A 6,519-nucleotide genomic window follows, 5' to 3' on the forward strand; every position below is an offset into this window, starting at 1 on the left:
TTCTCCAATGGAATCCCAGGAAAGAGTTGGTGGGATGCGTTTCGAAGGCGGCACCCAAACCTAGTTTTCCGCGTCTCAGAAAGTTTAGATCAATCAAGGGCAAGCAGGTTCAGACCCGAGATAGTAAAAACACTTCACGACAATCTTTCAAAGCTGTATGCAGAACACAATTACCCACCTTCAAATATTTGGAATGCAGATGAGACGGGTTTTCAAGGTTCAAGAGACAAGGGCATGAAGATATTGGCAAGAAAGGGCACGAAGGCTGTCTATGGTATTACATGAGACTCTAGAGAGTGGATGACGGTATTATGTTGTGTCAACGCAGCAGGGCAAGCTATTCCAGGGTACTACATTTTCAAAGGGAGCCGAATTGTCAGCGTTTACATCCAGAATTGCGAAGAGGGAGCAGCCATGGATGTACAAAGAAAGGCACGGATGACTGGGGAACTCTTTCAAGCATGGATCGAGCACTATGAGAAATCAATTGAGAAAAAAAATAGGCAAAGAACATAGGCATCTTCTGATACTTGATGGCCATGGGAGTCATGTCTCCCTAGAGGTGGTAGCTAAGGCACATGAAAAAGGTATTGACATCATCACTTTACCTGCCCATACATCACATAAGTTACAACCACTTGATGTGTCTGTATTCAAATCTCTGAAGGTTCAATTCCGGAAAGAAAGAGATATATGGCAACAAAAGACAACATCTAGGCAAGCTACAAAATCTGAGCTAGCAGGTATTGTGGCAAAGGCTATATGCTCTTCTTTTACCGAGGCCAATATCAAGGCGAGATTTAGGGCAACAGGCATATGGCCGCTGGATTCATCTGCAGTAAAGTTTGACAACATGCCATGTAATCACATCACAATGGTGGACGACACAACAACTGCAAATGATGAGGACATTTCTCAAGTGCCAAACACACAGATGGATGCAGCCGATGAGGATGAAGCAATTCTAGCTCTAAATAGTATGGCAACTCAGCATCAGCAAGAAGAACTTCTTCATTTTCAGCACAATGCAGCAGCCCATGAGATGAGTTTCACAAACCTTTTGGAAGCTGATGATATTTCAGATTACGTCGACATTTTAGTAGGACCTAATGAAATATTGGGAGAACCTCATGTGTTTACTACAATCAGTCACAGAAATGAAGTTGATAGTCAGAATCTCCAAGCATGTTTGTCAAGACACCCGCCAGCACCAATACAACCCCAAGTAGAGCACGAAGGACAGCAGTTTGTAAATGAAAACTTCAATCCTCTTACAAGGGATTCAGAAAGAGCTTTGCAAGAAAATAGTCGGATTATCGATCTTCTACGCGTCCCAATGTCAGAAGTGAGCGTAAGACAAGCAAATAGAGAAGCATTTGTCGATTACACGAATAGTTTAATTCTCACATCCACTCAGTATATTGAGAACATGAATGCAAAGAATGCAAAGAAAGAAGAGATAGCCAAAGCAAAGGAGGAAAAGCGCATAGAGAAAGAAAAGAAACGACAACAATCCATAGCTGACAAGGAGGCTGCACAACAACGAAGAATTGATGCCCGTCAAGCACAGCTTTCAAGGAAAGATTGGGAGGCACAACAACAATATTTGGAAGCCAAATTGCGCTCTATCCTTTGGGAGAAGGGCTCATTTGAAGGTCTGTACTTGAGGCCACTACACATCGACCAACCATACCATGCATTGGCACGAAAGCATAGAATGGAGAAGCTAAAATTATCAAGGCAAGCCCAAAAAACTAGTAACTCAATTACCATTGTATAAACAGGTTTACTTCCTTACTTTTTGTCCCCTCGTCTTTCGCGACCCAAAATGTTTGTCTGGCCTACACAAAACATTTTTGGACTTTTTGCAATTTGCAATTTTGGATGTATCAACACATTTTGTGACTCCCAAATTACAGCCATGTAATCTTTCCTACATAAGCTTTTCTTGTCTGGATTAATGCAGGTGAGCTGCAAGTTTGCATGTTTAAGTCACATCAAGAATCAACATGTCATGTCTTGTCTGACATTAATTTTAAGGTTAAATTAAACATTTATTAACTCATTTAAAGGTGATTATATATTTGCTGAAGACAACATCATGATTACTGAGTGAGCAAAAGAATAGTTCTCACCTAGTCCAGAGCTTTTTGAGGATTTTCTATACTTGCAATTGATCTCTCAGAATGTCAGAAGACCACAATTGATATGTCAGAAGACAATGGCTGCTGTCAATGTCGTCTTCAATGGCTGTTGTCAATGCCGTCTTCAATGGCTACTATCAATGCCGTCTTCAATGGCTGCTGTCAATGCCTCGATTTGACCTTCTTCCTTGCTCTGCAGAAGCCTCAGTTTTGCCTCTACATAATGTGGCAGAGATTGTACATGTTTAAGGCCACAGGATTGGCAAATATACAGAATGGCAGGCTTGCACAAGGCATCAAAGAACTGTGTTCTGCAGCAAGCAAGAACTGTAAGAAAAATTTTCTTGTTTGGGAAAGAGTATGGCAAATATACAGAATGGTAGGTTTAAAGAAGCTTTGAAGAGTCTGCTACATTTCTTCGAAGTCGTTGAAATGTCTTCAGGCTTTGTAACTTGCAGCAATCAAACTAAATGGTCTGCATTTCAACAGTTTTGAGATAAAAAAGAGCGGATTGCAGGGGTAAATTTTTCTTCATGTCAACTGGTAACTAGTTCATCATCAAAGAGTTCTCAGTAAATAGTGCATTGTCTTCATTCTGATTGCCTGCTTGGAACTTAAGGGAGGCACACAATATGATTTTTAAAAGCAAAAGCTAATATTGGCACAGATAAACATCTTCACAGCGCGAGAACCCAAAGGCATGACAGCTGAGAACTCCGCATCTAGAGAGAGAGAGAGAGAGAGAGAGAGAGAGAGAGAGAGAGAGAGAGAGAGAGAGAGAGAGAGAGAGAGAGAGAGAGAGAGAGAGAGAGAGAGAGAGAGAGAGAGAGAGAGAGAGAGCCCTTGGAAGTATTACCTGCTAGAAATCTAGAAGCTTGACACAATGATTTGAGGCCGAAACTGCTTCACTGGAAGAGCATTGCTCAGTAGTGGACCATGCTGTCTTCCCTGCCGCCTCAGAGGTCGAAGACGCTGTTGTTGAAGACAACGAGGCCGCCGTCTCTGTTGCAATCGCCCCTCCGATTTCTCACTCTCACTCTCCCTCTCCCTATGAGCTTCTCTATCTCACAATGTGCCAGCAACATGCAAGTTGCAACCCTACTGCTGATGGGCATGTGGTGGTGGGTGGCAGAGAGGGGGGGTTTACATAGGATCACATTCGGGGATAGGGCTTCCACGTGTAGACCTGTGGGTGGCTTGCTAAAGAGGCTAGAGTGGATTATTACTCACAACCTATGAGCCACTGTCTTGGCAGTTACCATCCACTCTCTAGGCAGTTACTACCACAAAAAGAATTCAAGAGTGGCACGAGCCAGAGGTAGGTTCCCCTCCCCTCTCAGCCCAAAATTTGTTACACACAATTTACAAAACCCCTTTAAAAACGCACTAACCTTCACTTCCATGTCACCATCTCACCTCCACTTGTTGACCTACTCATAGCGATCCTGGCTAGCACCCTAAACCCAAAAGTTTCACAAATTTCAAGCTCCCCACATCCCTCCCAAGTTAAGTGTCCCTATACTGGCCCCTCTACCCTAGGGCTTTCTGACGGCATAGGAGCTCCAAAGCTACTGCCGCACAAAGCATTTGCGATAGGTTTGCACGATATTCAATGCAAAAATCAGACATCGGCAAGAGGCCACAATACAAGGACACACGCAATCCGGTTTGAACCATGGTTTCGACGAATGGCAAGACCCCACATCAACTCCCCTAAGCCAACAATTCAAGTGCCGTTGTGCTTCTTTTGGGGGTTATTATTGGCACCCGTGTCGCTACTGTCCACTCTACCCTAAAACTCATCCAGATTTTTACATCACAATTTGAAGCACTTGCCTGTATATACACTGAAACTTGTAAAATTTTGCCAATTTTCTTCAAGGAAAGCTTAAATTTAGTGTGGATTTTGCAATTTTAGTTGATCAACATACACGAAGGATCATCTGCTTGGTGCAAACATGTGAGCACCCCTCGCACACAAGCAACCTCACACTTATATTCACAAGAGCATATCTGCACGCAACATCGTTTTGGAATACATACGTGCGTTGATGTAAACAATACACAGTACAACAATACATAGAAGTGATGCACATGAACCAGAGAGAATGGGCTCCAAGTTCCAACTTCCATCTCTCAACTTTGCCCAAGTTGAGAGAAGTTGGAGTCGTTGTTGACGTCAATCATTTTGTGTTGTTTAATGTGCACTTGCTCTTATGTCCCCCTTGAACCCTTCCTTAGAGCTGAGTTGCACCATGTACCAATCGCGCGCGGGGGGGGGGGGGGGGGGGGGGGGGGGGGGGGTGTTGAGTCGCCCGCATGGAAAACAAGAAGATCGAGTTAATCTTTAGACTTTTTTAGCAACTAGATTGGCTAGGGAAGCTTGGGAACCATGAGAGCACTAGACTTTACCCTCAAATTTCACAGTGCTAGCAGCACTACAAGCATGCTTGAATTTCTTTGTGGCCATACACAGACTCTTCGCAAGCGATCCCCCCACTGCCCTGGTGCGACTCTGCGCTTAGGCCCCTCACCTCACATGAGGAGTTTTCAATGCACATTTACATTAAGTTATGGCCCATACCTAGCACACACATGTGCCAACAGTTACATACATAGGTCTGCATGCCACATGAAATACACACATGACAGCCACAAACATATAGATGACTCATGAGTCATGATGCACACATAAAGAAACACACACACACACACACGAGCACCCGTTCTAGTTAGTTGTACACACATAAATGATAATCGAATAATAAGACAACGCACATAACTGATAATTGGAATTCATTAATTCAATTAGAGCCGAGTCCGCCCCCCCGCCATGACCATAGAATATGGAGCACTTTTGAATAACTGCCAGCACATGTGCAGCTCAGCCAAGTCATGGGCCACGTAACCGCAATGTCAACAACCACCTCATCAACGAATGGGCCCATATTCTCTTTACCTAACACCCAACCCAAGTTCTACCTCCCTATTTTCAAACGACACTTGAAGTAGTGGAATCACAACAGGTGGCAGAAGAAATAGCAACGCACCCGCAGCCAACCACAACTCGCCAACTAGGAGAGTATGTTCACATCGGGCGGAAGGAAGCGAAAGATGGAAGTGCCAATGCATGGTAGAAATCGTAGAGGTTTCTTCCGACCCGACCCCCCCCGACCCCCCCCCCCCCCCCCCCCCCCCCCCCCCCCCCCCCCCCCCCCCCCCCCCCCCCCCCCCCCCCCCCCCTTTCTTCATATTAAAAAAATGATGTTCAACTCTTTTAGTGTCTCTGCCACCCATCCCCTAGGTTCACATTGAGCGGCGTCCCACATTCACCATTCCCTCTTCCATCCTCTCTTGTGTGAACGGTTAGGCGGCGGAACAGTGCAAAATGCATCTCCTCCACCCGAAAGATGGGATTTTATGGGGCACCTTCGGCCTCCCCACTGTGAAGCCAGCCCAAAACTTGCTCAAATCAAAATATGGCCACCTCAAATTTTTGCAAGGAGGATTTGAGGCCGGCTCAAATTTCAAGAGTTTTAGTTGGAAAGCTTAATCTATATAGAATTTTCCTTCTCAAATATGGCTTTCACCTTCTCAAAGTCAGCTCCTTAAAATCATTTTCCCGAGCCCTACTTTCTAGTCGCCTATTAGTGAGACGCTAAGTGAGATTAAGAGTCGAGTTGTATGTTTGAGTGGGAGGAGTGGAGATTTGGAGGCATTGAGGTCGCACCTATAGGGAGCTAAGAGAGAAGAGAAATTCTTGGAAGGAATCATGCTAATTTTTGAGCTTTCACATTGGAGCTTTTTCTTCAATAAATAAGGAGAACCAGTAATACGCTACTAATGCAATTATGCCAAAATCAGCATAGTTACAAAAAGACTTGCATAGTTGCATATGGGACAAAGAATTTATGCACAAGTGAACACGCATGAGGCACAATTATTTTAAAAAGTAGCAGATAACTATGCAGCACATGATCGCCTAATAGAACACCAACAAAATTCACGAGCACATTGCCTTTTTTATAACAAAAGACGTGTGAATATATGAGAAAAAGAAAAATTTCACGTGATCACGAGTCGGAGCTCGTTCAAATGGAGGGGGGCTAATGCATTTTAAATAACAACCACAAAAAATAGATACATGTTTAATGCTTGTCTGCCCATACACTTGCAAATAATTGAGCATAGGCATCTGACACTTCATGAATATACTCTTGAAAAATATCAAGCTCAATCAGGTGAGATTCAGGTGCTTCCACTAACTGGCTTTCCCAATCATAATTAGGCTTCAAGAAGGCATCCATGTGCTCTGCGCGCTCCACATTGCATCTCTTTTCTTCAACTTTGACATGCCTCTCTCTGAGGGGTAGAG

Source organism: Adiantum capillus-veneris, chromosome 23 (assembly GCF_014529385.1).
Source record: "Adiantum capillus-veneris isolate H3 chromosome 23, ASM1452938v2, whole genome shotgun sequence".
Classification (NCBI taxonomy): domain Eukaryota; kingdom Viridiplantae; phylum Streptophyta; class Polypodiopsida; order Polypodiales; family Pteridaceae; genus Adiantum; species Adiantum capillus-veneris.